Consider the following 14,325-nt stretch of genomic DNA (forward strand, 5'->3'; position numbering starts at 1 on the left):
GCAAAAGTAGACTGTGTGCATCGCTGCATACCCACCTCATATATTAACGAGGGAGGCGCGGTGCACTGTGACGGCAGGTATGACAGCCGAGTCAATCAGGAAGCACTGCCTGACCATGTACAGAGTCCTGTGGCCGGGCAAGAGGTGGGCTGGAGGTGGCGGAACTCGTTCCGCCTCCCAATACAACTGACGGAACGCAGTTCCGCCCCGTTCCGGCCCACTTTAACCCCTGCATATACAGTAATTAAAAAAAAAAAAAGTCATAGTGGCTTTTTTATTATTCTATTAAATTGCCTATCATCAAATGAGATCTTATAACCAATCAATGAAAATAATAAAATTAGGCAACTGTTACTGTTGTGCCTAGGGGTGCCCTCACTCCTAAATCCACCTCTGGCACAATCCTAGGGTCTCCGAGTGACCCTAGCGCTTGGAGTCTACTGAGCTGCTGGCTAGAGAGATGGAGGGTTCATATGGGCCCCCATAATCTCTTAATGTGCCCCTGAATTCCTGCCCATCCTTGTCTGCACTAGACTTTCTGCTACCCTCCTGTCTGTGCCAGCCTCTCTGCCCATCCTTGTCTGCTCCAGGCTTGTCTGCACTAGGCAGATTTTAGATTATTTTCTTTAACATTCATGTCAACAGCTGACACTACAATGTTAGGTGACTTAAAAAGGTATAAAATAATTATATGCCATCAGTGCTACTCTTGTTTATTTTTCTGCCAGTTTTATTTATTGGTTCACATAGTGTTTGTCACGTGGGTGCCCCAAAGGTGTTTTTGCATCCCCTATGTATAACATATAGGGGTCTATTTATTAACATTATTTTTACTAAAATAATGTGAAAAAGGGTGTTTTCACACCCTTTTCACATTATTTTAGTATCACCCGAATGTACTAAAGGGCATTTGGAAAAGTTTTCATGAAAAACTGCTCCAAACCCGTTTTTTTTAGTAACCCACATCGCATTCCCCATACTTATAATGGGAAATGTGATGTGACCAAATTTGCTAAAAATAAATAAAATGTGAAAAAATAACGCACTGCGATCTGCACCTTTTTGCCCAGCTTTACTGTCTTACCAGCGCCATCTCCCCTTGCGTCTATCCAACATCAATATCAACACCCCCGCATCTCTTCATCACCATTTTCCTGCATCTCTCCAGCTCACCCCACCTGTGTCCCTCTAGCAGATCATCCGCACTGAGGGGGTCATTCCAAGTTGATCGCACGCAGCAACTTTTTGCTGCTCGTGCGATCAACTTGACGCCGCCTATGGGGGAGTGTGTATTAGCATAGCAGGGCTGCGATCGCTTGTGCAGCCCTGCTATGCTAAAAAAGTTTCCTGCAAAACAAGACCAGGGTCAGACCTACTTACCCTGTGCGACGGATCCAGCGACGAAGGTCCCGGGATTGACGTCAGACATCCGCCCTCCAAACGCCTAGATATGCCTGCGTTCGGATCACACCTGGAAAACGGTGAGCAGACGCCCCGGAACGCCTCCCTGCTATCAATCTTCTTGCGATCGCACTAGCGATCACTTTCTTCTTTTTTATGGCCGATGCCCGGCGATGCAACGATGTGCGTGGGCATTGCGGCAGTTCCGACCCGTTCGCACCGCAGCGAAGAACCACTTTTTACACATTACAGCAGACAGCATCCTCTTTTTACACATTATGGCAGACAGCGTCCCCCTTTTTACACATTACGGCAGACAGCATACCCTTTTTACACATTACGGCAGACAGTGTCCCCCTTTGTACACATTACGGCATACAGCGTCCTCTTATTACACATTACGGCAGGCAGCGTCCCCTTTTTACACATTACGGCAGACAGCGTCCCCCTTTTTACACATTAAGGCATACAGCGTCCTCTTATTACACATTACGGCAGACAGCATCCCCTTTTAACACATTATGGCAGACAGAATAGATAGATAAAGAGATAGATAGATAGACAGAGACAGATAGACAGATAGATACTTACCATCTCTCCCCGCTAGCTCAGGCAGTCAGGCTCCTCGGTGCATGCAGTCAGGCAGATCTCAGGCAGGGGAGAAGGAGGAGGGAGAGGGACTCGGGAGCTGCAGCAGCGCAGTGTAATTGGTGGTGGCGCCGCTGCAGCTGTCCCTCTCCTTCCACATTGGCTGGCCGCCGTTGTGAATGCTGGGATGAGGGAAGCGCATCCCAGCATTCACAGCAGCGCCGGCCAGCCAATGCGGAGGGAGAGGGACAGTTTCAGTGGCGCCGCTACCAATTACATAGCGCTGCTGCAGCTCCAGTCCCCCTCCCTCTTCCTCCTCCGGGTCCTCCCCTGATGCCGGAGCTGCTCCTCTTCTCCTCCGGCGCACACAGCACAGGCGGTTTGTAATGAGTCAATTTGACTCATTACAAGCCGCTGACATGGAATGCTGGCCGTTGCACCCTCAGGGCGAATGTGCTGTGTGCCAGGCACCCCTGGCACACACATAGTTACGGCTCTGTCTTATCACTGATTGGTTGCCATGGGCAACTTCTCCATTGGCTCACTTAGCCACTCTTTTCAATGCTTCATTAATAGACCCTGGTATCTGATACCTGGAGAACACAGAAACAAAACATTTGTATCCACAATAAATCTAGGTCTTTTATATTACTCTGAGGAAGTTTCTGAGAGCAGAACAAGTAATTCAGGTTCAGACAAAGACTAGGTGAAACACTGGGGTACATTTCTCATTGTCAACAGAAAATCTTATAACATATTAATTGTGTATGTGAATGAGTCGCACCTTTAATCTCCCCAGAGATTATTGTTTGCTGGTAAACTCTCCTCCCTAGAACTTATTACAGTATTTTACTTCTGACACAAACAGGTCGCAGGAGATTGCCGACGTTTGTAAATTTGAAAAGGGCAATAACTGTATTTGCATCTTTCTTTTCATTAAAGCTGTGCACTGTGGCTTAAGTCATTATTACTGGGTACCATAGCAACATATGTACAGGATCATGTATTGAAGTGTTTGCCATTTGAGAGTTCAGAATAGCCCAGGGGGAGGCAGGAGACTGGTAACTAGACATGCGATCCCCATGAGAGCTTGAGAGTTAAATTCATCAGGAAAGAATGGAACTGGCTAAGAGGGGTCATATTCCATTTTCTCCTGAAATCTTATATGTTCCTGTATCTCACATGTAAGGTGGTTAAGCCATATTGATGATAAATCTCGGTGATGGGGGGGGGGGAGGGGGACAAACAAACACCAAAACAAATCTTAAATTGAGTAATAATTAAGGTATAGGGTCAGATGCATCATCGCTTGGAGAGTGATAAAATGGGGAGTGAAAAAGTACCAGCCAATCAGCTCCTAACTGCCATTTTTCAAACACAGCCTGTGACTTGGCAGTTAGGAGCTGATTGGCTGGTACTTTTTCACTCTGCATTTTATCACTCACCAGCGATGATGCATCTAGCCCATAAGTGGCTAACTTGGTAATGCCACCTGTCGCCACAATTTACCATTAAAATCTCACTGAGATCGACAAGCTGAGTAACAGTGCTGGCTCTCCTACAGTCGCCAACAGTGGTAGACACTTGTCTATCATTAGAAAATGTCTGGCAATACTGTCAATCTGGAGTCTATTTACTAAGCCTTGGAGAGAAATAAAGTACCAACCTTTCAGCTCCTAACTGCCAAGTCACAGGCTGGGTTTGAAAAATGACAGTTAGGAGCTGATTGTCTGGCACTTTATCTCTGTCCACTTTATCTTCATCCAAGGCTTAGTAAATAGACACCTTATGCACTGGCCTTTCCTATCAGCACTATAGCACTCATTTAGAGTTTGGCACATTGCACTAAAAAATGGTACTTTCGTAGGTGTGTCCAGTCAGGGCTGTCTTAACAGCATTGTAGGTCATGGACAAAGCAATGCAGGAGCCCCTACACACCAATTCATGGGAATCATAACGTGCACCTCCTGTGGTCTCCCTACATGCATCCATGCAGTGAATGGCTGTCAGCACTTTCATTGGAGAATATCTCCAGCCAACCACCAATCAGCATGTTGACAGCCATTCACTGTCTAGCCGCAGCATTGTGCCTCACCTCTCTGTTTGTGCGACTACCACCCGCCCCTTCACGAAGGCCGCAAGAATCGTGGGGCCCTGGACAGCTGTCCAGTGTGCCTATATGTTAAGAAGGCCCTGACCACACTATCTCAAGAGGCGGCCAGCAGCCAGCTCATAAGCAAACATATTTACCCCAGGCGTATGCAAGCGCCTGGATGTCAACCTTTCAGGGGGGTCACACCAAAATGCTGGCTCTTCTGCAGTGACAGGGAGTTGACATTATGGTATAGCGCTGGGCTACTCTCAGTGAGGAGGATCCCGCAGAGTCTCCAGGGGCAGTCCAGCATCTTATAAATGGGGCTTCTCGCAAGGCCACAACCCCCTTACCATGAGACCACACCTACTTTTCTGAGTGCACGTGGGGGAGGGGGAGTATTAGCTGCACGTGTCACCGGCACCATTGCCATCACTGGTAAGGCGCTGGATACATTGCAGCTGTATATGGTATCTCAGTTGTAGCCTTAAACACGTCCCCAAAATGTCAAGACGATTGGTACCTATATCTGCGCACTGAGTGGTATTGTTCGGACCAGCTGCTGCACCTAACATGACCAACCTACTGTCAATATAATCTATTCGAGGTGCTGCGCTCGGCCCGAAGTTGTCTGCTGAATAATATTATCCAGTCAGAGTGTGGGATGTGCTATGCCTTGGCGTGCAATAGATACAAAACTCAGCTGTTATAGTGAACAGGTGTATGTAAAGCTACGTGTATTCATGTACGTGTATATATAGGTAATTGAGTAAACAGTGGAACTATATTCAAATCTTTACTGGTATGAAACATGAGATGGCTCATCAGAAGTCTAAAGATAGTTGCAAGAGGAATATTCTGAAGAAAAGAAAGTTAATGATGCAATCTCAAATTGTCAATAACCAAGGGCGTAGCTACCATAGGTGCAGGCAGTGCAGCTGCTATGGGGCCCAGAGCTGAGAATGGCCCACTTTCCCTGTCAAAGTTACATATGTTATATACATTTTTCGCCATTGGGTGGTATGTAGGGGTCCTTTCAAACTTTTTCCTTGGGGCCTGCAATATATCTAGGTATGCCCCTGGACCTGCTCATTGTAGTGTGTTATAAAATGAACTGGAGGGCTTTTTTAATATTATATAATATGAACTGGGGCACTCTAATGAGGCACAATATGAACAGGGAGCACTATATATCATAATGTGAATTGGGGGTACTGTGCGGCATAATGTGTACTGGCAGCTCTGATATGTTACATAGCGCGAACTTAAGCACTACTATGATTCATAAAAGAAACTAGGGTACTACCATGGGGCATAACATTAAATAAGGCTCTACTATGGTACAGAAAATTAACTGGGGCACTATTATAGGGCATAAAATTAACAACTGCTGCAGAGAAGTGTCTCTCTAGAAGCACTGGGACAGGGGCCCCTTCAAAATGTTGCTATGGAGCCCAAAAAGTTCTGCCTACACCCCTGTCAATAACAATTAAGGTCCTAAATCCAGTGTCGGGGTAAGATCCCGTTGAGAATGGTGTCCAGCTATAAACCAGTTTTGTTGACAATATGTGGATGCCAAACTGTTAATAAATCCAGATGAAGTCCTAATATCATGAAATGAAGAAAACGAAGGAATAATTTGAAAAAAGGAGGTCCACCAGACAGTGGCGTCCTACTTGTCCGTGTAGCTAAGTGCACTTAGTTGTGGTCGTGTAGGTGAGGGTCTTAACGGCGTAATTGAGGAATAGTGCCAGGGTGGGTAGTTGGAGTAAGAGAACTCCGGACTGGTCCCCCTTCTCTCAGCCCCGGCCACCAGCCCTACGTCCGTGGACGGCGGAAGACAGCGAGTAAGGTGACTCTCCGTATGCGGCGGGGGTGTACAGCAAGCGGTTCTTAGAGCCACTGCTGTTTGACATCCCCTCCCTAGGCAGGTCCCATACTCACAGCCGACCGGTATCCAGCAGAGCATCTGTACACGGACGTACTGCTGGTGGCCGGTGACCTGAGAGCAGCGGTGCAAAAACGCTAGCGAGCGATCAGGTCTGAATTACTGTACCCCCATAGTTCCACTGTTTAGTGTTTCAATTACCTATATATGCGTACATTAATACGCATAGATTTACATACACCTGTTCACTATGATAGCAGAGTTATGAATATATTGCACGCCAAGGAAAGTATATCCCACACTCTGACTGTTAAATATTATTCAGCAAACAACTTAGGGCCGAGCGCAGCACCTCAAATAGATTACAATGTCCCCCAAATGGTTGCAACATGTATTACTTCCTGCCATTCCGCTTTACCTCCAACTGTCAATCACTTTGTGAATAAATTGTCTCTGCAACCAATGTCTCAAGACCATCGCACCACATGCGCATTTCCACTCATATGCACCGATAATTGCTCAACTGTGAAAAAAAGGAGATTTATGGTAAGAACTTACCTTTGTTAAATCTCTTTCTGCGAGGTACACTGGATTCCCCAGGGAATAACATCGGGGGTTTAGAGTTGGATCTTGATACAAGGCACTAACAGGCTAAAGGTTTGACTGTTCCCAGGATGCCTTGCACTGCCTGAAACAGGGGCCCTAAACGAGGAGGTCTGGGTGTTGAGGATGTAGAAGAGGACGCTCTATCGAGAGACCATGCAGGTCTGAGAACCAATGCCGTCTGGGCCACGCTGGAGTGAGTAGAAGAAGCATTCCTCCTTCTTGTTTGAACTTCCGAATTACCCTGAGCAGGAGTGACACTGGAGGGAACACGTATGGCAGCCGAAAGGTCCATGGCATTGCCAGTGCATCCACGAACACTGCTTGAGGATCCCTTGTCCTTGCTCCGAAGACCGGAACCTTGTGATTGTGTCCAGACGCCATCTGGTCTACATCCGGTAGGCCCCACTTGTCCACTAGGAGTTGAAATACTTCTGGATGAAGGCTCCACTCTCCGGCGTGTATGTCCTGACGACTGAGGAAGTTCCGGCCATTGATGAATCTTTGACACTTCCAACATCGCCATGCGGCTTCGAGTGCCGCCTTGATGATATATGTACGCCACCGTGGTGGCGTTGTCCGACTGTACTTGAACAGGCCTGTTCTGTACCAGAGGCAGAGCAGTTCCAAAGCAATGAACACTGCCTGCAACTCCAGAATATTTATCGGGAGGAGAGATTCCTCCTTGGTCCATTGACCCTGAAGAGAGCGTTGCTCCAACACCGCTCCCCAATTGTTGGTCCTGAAGCCACCAGCTCAGTGACAGATGAACTTCCAGAGTCAAGGGGATAATGTGAGATTTGATCCGGATAGGCAGGCCATCCCACTTTGAGAGGAATAACCTCTGCAGAGGGTGGGAATGAAATTGAGTGTACTGTACCATGTCGAAAGCCGACACCATGAGACCTAGTACTTGCATCGCCCAGTATATCGACACTCTTGGACGAGAAAGGAAGTATCTTATCCTGTCCTGAAGCTTCAGGACCTTCTCCGGAGACAAAAACACCTGTTGGTTGTGTGTGTCCAACAATGCCCCCAAGTGAAACATGCTCTGAGCAGGGACCAGGGAGGATTTCCAGTTGATGAGCCACCCATGGGCTTGCAGGAATTGGACCGTCAATTCCAGATGACGAAGGAGAACCTCTGGGGAGTTCGCCAGGATCAACAAGTCGAGATACGGCAGGATACTGATACCCTGACGGTGCAGCAGAGCCGTCATAACCGCCATGACCTTGGTGAAGATTTTCAGAGCCGTGGCCGGTCCAAAAGGTAAGGCCTGGAATTGATAGTGTAGGTTGCCAATAGCAATCAGGTACTGCTGATGCGACATGGCAATAGGTATATGTAGGTAAGCATCCTGAATGTCCAGGGATACCATATAGTCCTTGGGCTCCAAGGCCAGAACAATAGAGCGAAGAGTTTCCATACAGAATTTGGAAACCTTCACAAACTTGTTCAAAGACTTGAGGTGGAGAATGGGCCGTGAGGTTCCATTCGGTTTCGGAACTAGGAACAGCGTTGAATAGTACCCCCTGCCTCTCTGAGCCAGAGGCATCGGCACTACCACTCCTGTGTCCAGGAGAGATTGTACCACCAAATGGAGAGTTTTTGCTTTCACTTGATCCGAAGGGATATTTGTTGCGCAAAACTGGCGAGGGGGACATTTCTTGAAAGAGAAGGCGTGTCCGTGAGTGACGACTTCCCTTACCCAGGCATCTGAAGTAACCATACCAGAGCAAACCTTAGAAGTCAGCCTCCCACCCTGAGATCCCCCAGGAGGAGGCCCGCCCCATCATGCGGCAGGCTTGTCTGGTTAGGAAGCAGGCTGACTGGCAGCCCAGGAACGTTTGGGTTTGGGCTTGGAGGTTTTGGAAGTGCGAGCCTGTTTCGGGGATGCCTGACCCTCTGCATTACTTGGAGGTCGAAAGGAACGAAAGGTGGTACTTTTAGCATTCGGAGACGAAGGATTAGTACTTGGCAGACATGCGGCTTTAGCAGACGCTAAGTCAGCAACAATCTTGTTCAAATCTTCCCCAAAAAGGATGTCTCCCTTAAAAGGGATAACCTCCAAGGTCTTTTTAGAATGCAGATCCACAGACCAGGACCGCAACCACAGAATCCGGCGAGCCAGAATAGACGTAGTAGACGCTTTGGCCGCCAGGACACCGGCATCAGAGGCCACCTCCTGAATATAATGGGAGGCTGTGATAATATATGAAAGACACTGTCAGGCATTATCAGAGAAAGTAGAAGATAGCTCCGCTTCAACTTCTTGAGCCCAGGCTTCAATAGCCTTTGCAGCCCAAGAAGCCGCTATAGTGGGTCTATGCACAGCACCTGCAAGGGTGTAATTAGACTTCAAGCAACCCTCCACATGTTTATCCGTCGGTTCCTTCAGAGAGGTGATGGTAGTAACAGGCAGAGTAGATGACACCACCAGACGTGCAACATGTGAGTCCACCGGCTGTGGAGTTTCCCAATTTTTACTTAACTCTGCAGCGAGGGGATAACGAGCTAGCATCTTCTTAGACAGGGAGAATTTCTTTCCCGGAGATTCCCAGGATTCCTGACATATGTCAACTAAATGGTCAAAATGGGGCAAAACTAATTTAGTGACCTTCTGACGTTTGAACTTATCAGGTTTCTTAGACGTATCCGGAGGTGCAGAATCATCATCAATTTGAAGGATCAGCCTGATAGCCTCCAAAAGGTCAGGAACATCCACCTGTGAAATAGATTCCCCATCAGAAGCATCTGCATCAGTGTCTGAGGGGTCAGTGTATACGCCATCTTCATCGGATGATTTATCCGAAACATGCGTGGATTGTGAGGAAGTAATGGCCCGCTTAGATGACCCATTGGTCCTAGGAGGGCGAGGGTTAGGTTTTTGTTTAACCAAAGACTGATTTAATTGCTGTAACTGAATTGACAGAGTATCCGCCCATGGCCGATTAACTGCAGGGACAATATGTGGCTGCAATGGCACAGGAGGTCCCACGGGGGGCGTAAGTCTCATTACTAGCATAGTCAGCAGATTAGAAAAAGCAGCCCAAGGTGGGTCTTGGTCTGCCACCGCTGCTGCAGGCTGACCGAGGGGTACTGGACCCCCAGTACCTGGACCCTCAGCTGGAATATTTTCCTCAGGTGCATCCGCGGCGTCAGCTCTGCATGACGCAGGATCTACCACGGATCTCCCTCCCTGAATAGCAGACATTATTTGGAAATGTAGCCTTAGGGCGTAACAGTACAATTAGCCAGACAAAGTACCAGACAAAAAACCCCTGTGGAGTGTGACTGCAGATGCAGAACACAAACAGAGTATTTAAGTGGTATATGGTGACTGAAATACACAGAGTAAAATACCAAGGTAGTATATAATATATATATGACCCTGACGCACTTAGCCCCCTCAGGGTACAGACTATAGGGATAGCAATATGTGTGAGATACACGGAATAGGAACCACACATCAGCTATCGGCACACACGGTCACATGTACAATGCAGAAATTATTACAAACAACAATAAAACTGCACTGGATTAGCAATACTAAGTAAAGCTATATATGTACAGATATAACAATGCACAGTAAATACTGGATGTATATCACAGGGTACATGTACTAAATACCCCTGTAGTTATGGACTTGTTCTTAACTAAAATAGATAAAAAAACAATGAGAGAGTGGATCAAAGGCGATAACAAAGTAAATGAATAAATGGATATACGTCACATGTTAAGATGTCCTTTTCTGAATGATCACTCTTTGAATCGCCTCACAACATCCAGATAATAGACATGAAAAAAAGAAAGATAATACACATGCATGGGTGGTATTGCTTTGAAAACTAATTGTATCGCCTATAAGTGTACAGAAAAAGGAAGCCTAAAGTGCCGGACCGATTTTGATAGGAGATGAGGACAGTATCTCGCCACCACTCTATTATATTCGTAGACGTACCGAAACTCACATCAAATAGGATAGGAACAGGTATATAAAGGTATCTTTTGATGATATATCCCATGTGATATAAGGCAGAAGGGAGGCTACTACAGATGACGTACCCCACTTACTTGAGAAGGGGGATTGTTCCCACGTATCAAGGTCTCTTTCAAGCCAGGACCAGGAATGACATCCAAAATACTTCAAAAAGGTTTATTTGAAAGAATGTCCATAAAAACAGCAATCTAGTACTTTTATACGTTGTTTCCACTCTCTGGTTTATACAGAAAGCATGCAGGTCAGATGTAATAGACAATGCATCTGATGTAATCCGGTTTTACACCAGTGCTATCATGCTACGCATAGTTCCAAAGTAGTGTCCCATGAAGGTGTCCACACCTTGAAAAAGACCCAAGAGGTCGAAACGCCGTTGGTGAAATCAGGCAGTGAGTTTTTATTATTTTTTATTGTTATTACTATTTGTTTTTAAACCAGATATTCTGCTCTTTTCATGGGACACTACTTTGGAACTATGCGTAGCATGATAGCACTGGTGTAAAACCGGATTACATCAGATGCATTGTCTATTACATCTGACCTGCATGCTTTCTGTATAAACCAGAGAGTGGAAACAGCATAGAAAAGTACTAGATTGCTGTTTTTATGGACATTCTTTCAAATAAACCTTTTTGAAGTATTTTGGATGTCATTCCTGGTCCTGGCTTGAAAGAAACCTTGATACGTGGGAACAATCCCCCTTCTCAAGTAAGTGGGGTACGTTATCTGTAGTAGCCTCCCTTCTGCCTTATATCACATGGGATATATCATCAAAAGATACCTTTATATACCTGTTCCTATCCTATTTGATGTGAGTTTCGGTACGTCTACGAATATAATAGAGTGGTGGTGAGATACTGTCCTCATCTCCTATCAAAATCGGTCCGGCACTTTAGGCTTCCCTTTTCTGGACACTTATAGGCGATACAATTAGTTTTCAAAGCAATACCACCCATGCATGTGTATTATCTTTCTTTTTTTCATGTCTATTATCTGGATGTTGTGAGGCGATTCAAAGAGTGATCATTCAGAAAAGGACATCTTAACATGTGACGTCAGGGCTGTTTCTAGCCAATTTGGCTCCCAGTGCGAGATTTAAAAATGTGCCCCCCCATGGCATAAAAAAAATGCCCCCCCCCACAGACACACCTAGATTAAAAAAAAAAACGTGCGCGCGTACCTGAAAAGGGGGCGTGGCCTCATCTACATGGGTGTGGCCTCGTCTGAAAAGACTACCTCACAATCCAGTTTTTGACCCTGCTCCAACAGATCACGACCACCACAGGAAAAAACATTTCTACCATATTAAGCCCCACACAGTAATGCCCCCTGCACCATATTATGCCACACCGCAATGCCCTTGATACAAATCCCCACACTACGGCAGGCAAAAGTCCCCATTTCACACATTACGGCAGGTGTCCCCATTTTACACATTGAGAAAGAGAGAGGGAGAGAAAGAATACTTACAGAGGCGATTACCGCTCTTCGGCCCGCCTCAGCAGTCGCTCCTCGCGCCTGGCCTTTCCCTCTTCCTAACTTGGATCCCCCTCTGTACTCCGCTCGGGAAGGGGGGGGGAGTTTCGCGGAGTGACGGGGTTGCGTCGTGACGTAACGACGCAACGGCGTCATTCCGTGAAACTCCGCCCCCCGAGCGGGTTACTCGGGGAGAAATAAGAGGGGGAAGCAGGGAGCCACAGTTTGTGCCGCAGCGGGCTCCCATTGCAGTTGCACTGCTCGCCTGCCCCAAGAAACGGCCCTGTGTGACGTATATCCATTTATTCATTTACTTTGTTATCGCCTTTGATCCACTCTCTCATTGTTTTTTGTCTATTATTGTTTGATCTGTTATTTGGACGGATTGAGGATTGAGATTGGGCTGATAACTTGTGGCACCAGAAATTTACACTATTGCCTTTTCATTGTTCTTAACTAACACTGTCTAAATGACATGTAGAATACTTAAGTGTCCTGTAAATGCACAGTGCTGATGATACAGGCGGCTTTACAGAGGAGTCAGTGCCCAGCAGTCCCAGGTTCAGTGCAGCTCTGTGTAATGGCGCCCAAACGCTGACAGGAGTGAGGGGGAGAGAGTGATGCAGTCTCCAGGGCAGGAATATCTGCTGTAGATGGCGCCTGGGGCTGGGGGAGGGGCTACAGGTCAGAGCCTTATCCCCTCTGCTGGACTTCACCACCGGGTACTGCGGGGCCTATAGTAAATGGATTTTGGAAAATCCGACCTGTGCTCCTTGCCCTGGTGGATATAGTGGGGTCCCTGCATGGCCACAGTGTCCACGCCAGCGGTGCAGTCCGTCTCCGCAGACCGCGCCGGATCGCGATTTCGGCGGGTCCCACCTGGGGGACCCTCTTATTATTATTATTATTACTACCAGTTATTTATATAGCGCACACATATTCCGCAGCGCTTTACAGAGAATATTTGGCCATTCACCTCAGTCCCTGCCCCAGTGGGGCTTACAACCTGTACTCCCTACCACATGTACATGAGCACACATTCACACTAGAGTTAATTTTGTTGGGAGCCAATTAACCTACCAGTATATTTTTGGATTGTGGGAGGAAACCGGAGTACCCGGAGGAAACCCACGCAAGCACTGGGAGAATATACAAACTCCACACAGTTAGGGCCACGGTGGGAATCGAACCCATGACCTCAGTGCTGTGAGGCAGTAATGCTAACCATTACACCGTCCGTGTTTACCGGGTGGGATCCGGCATTTGCTCCCCTCTGCTGGCTTTCCGACCCGGCAATATACCGGGTCGGTTGCCATAGCAGCGGGGGGGGCACAGCAGCAGCAGGGGCGGGGGTGGAGGCGGCGCTGGGAGATGAGCTCATCTCCTGCGCCGCCTCTCCCTATGCTGTGAATGGGAACCGTGTCGCATCGACGCGGCTCCCATTCACACTGCACCTGACCCGGTATTCAACCCGGGTATAATTCTTCTTTTATACCGGGTTGAATTACCGGGTCAGACGACCCGCTAATTCTTGGAAAGTGCTTTCACATCGCACACTGACCCGTGTCGACAAGGTAATATGCCGTGTCTATACCGGGTTATTTGTGCGATGTGAAAGGGGTATGAGTTGACAGAGTATCCGCCCATGGCCGATTAACTGCAGGGACAATATGTGGCTGCAATGGCACAGGAGGTCCCACAGGGGGCGTAATTCTCATTACTAGCATAGTCAGCAGATTAGAAAAAGCAGCCCAAGGTGGGTCTTGGTCTGCCACCGCTGCTGCAGGCTGACCGAGGGGTACTGGACCCCCAGTACCTGGACCCTCAGCTGGAATATTTTCCTCAGGTGCATCCGCGGCGTCAGCTCTGCATGACGCAGGATCTACCACGGATCTCCCTCCCTGAATAGCTGACATTATTTGGAAACGTAGGCTTAGGGCGTAACAGTACAATTAGCCAGACAAAGTACCAGACAAAAAACCCCTGTGGAGTGTGACTGCAGATGCAGAACACAAACAGAGGATTTAAGTGGTATATGGTGACTGAAATACACAGAGTAAAATACCAAGGTAGTATATTATCATATATATATGACCCTGACGCACTTAGCCCCCTCAGGGTACATGTAAGAGGGTGGCGGTGGTGCGTGTAGTGCCTGCTGCCGTGCAGGTGTAGGTTCACCACTTACCAGGCGCCGCACTCTCTCACCTTCAGGTACCGGAACCTTCAACGGACCTATAACTCTTCAGTCGGACCCGGACACGATGATTCCCTCTC

This window comes from Pseudophryne corroboree, chromosome 8 (genome assembly GCF_028390025.1).
Source record: "Pseudophryne corroboree isolate aPseCor3 chromosome 8, aPseCor3.hap2, whole genome shotgun sequence".
Lineage (NCBI taxonomy): Eukaryota > Metazoa > Chordata > Amphibia > Anura > Myobatrachidae > Pseudophryne > Pseudophryne corroboree.